Below are 1,263 nucleotides of genomic sequence, written 5' to 3'. Positions count from 1 at the left end.
GTCCTGCCCAAATTCATAGTTGAAGCCAATGGGACTGTATTTAGAGATAGGGTCTTTAGCACGTAATTAAGGTTAAATGAGGTCATAAGGTCAGTATATTAATCCATTTTTGTTGCTAACAAAATACCTGAAATTGAATAATTTATAAAGAAATAAAATTTACTTCTTACAGTTTTGGAGGATAGAAGTCCAAATTTCCAGGAACACATCTGGTGAGGGCCACCTTCTCCAGCAACTCAGGGTATCACATGGTGAGAAGGGGCTAATCTCCTCACTTGCCCTCTTTATAAAGCCATCAGAACTATGCCCAATACTCCATGAATGGATCAATCCATTCCCAAGGACACAGTCTTGTGATCCAATCACCTCTTAAAGACCCCACCTTTCGAATGTCATAATTGGGTTTCCCAAACTCTTAACACCGTTACAATGGGGGATCAAGTTTCCAATACGTGAACCTTTGGGGGACACATTTAACGCACTGCAGTTAAGACCCTAACCCTATAGGACTGGTGGCCTTATGAGAAGAGGGAAAGAGTGATCTCTCTCTCCACGTGCACACGCTGAGGAAAGGCCATGTGAGGACAGGGCAAGTAGGCAGCCGTTGGCAAGCCAGGAAGAGAGCCCTCACCAGAAACCAACCCTGCTAGCACTCCGATCTTGGACTTCCAGCCTCCAGAACTGTGAGAAAATACATTTCTGTTGTTTAAGTCTCCCAGTCTGTGGCATTTTGTCGTGGCAGCCTGAGCAGACTAAGACACTTGGTTTGTCATTGTTATCTCCCTCTTCCTTGGGGACCTCAGCAGAAACTCAGTTTTCCCACTGCTGCACTCAACCCTGGACAGTGCCTGCATGTGGCAAGTGCTCTGTAACACACACACACGGTGGGCAGGATGGGCCCTCCCAGCTCCGTTTCTGTGGGTGGGTTCATGGATTATTGCCTTGGGCTTTAATTTTACTGTCTCTAGGCAGGTTGTCCCAGGCCCTAACACCCCCTGGTGGTTACACCTGCTGGACACAGAGGGGGTGGGGGAAGCAGAGAGAAAGGTCACATTCCAAGACTCAGGTCCAGTGAAAGTAGGTGAACAGGGGTCAAAGGACACCCCGGGAAGAGGGTCCAAGGTGAGCCAGGGCACTTGTGGGAACACGACATGGTGCCTGTCAAGGGCGTCTTCCTTTCCCACTAACTTCTAGTATACACTTAGTGATGCATGACTGCGGGGGCCATTTGGGTTGGGACAGTTTTGGCAAGAAGTAAGGAGT

This window comes from Galeopterus variegatus, unplaced genomic scaffold, assembly GCF_000696425.1.
Source record: "Galeopterus variegatus unplaced genomic scaffold, G_variegatus-3.0.2 Scaffold7070, whole genome shotgun sequence".
NCBI lineage: Eukaryota > Metazoa > Chordata > Mammalia > Dermoptera > Cynocephalidae > Galeopterus > Galeopterus variegatus.
The sequence above is the reverse complement of the archived record's forward strand: the minus strand, read 5'-3'. Positions refer to the sequence as shown.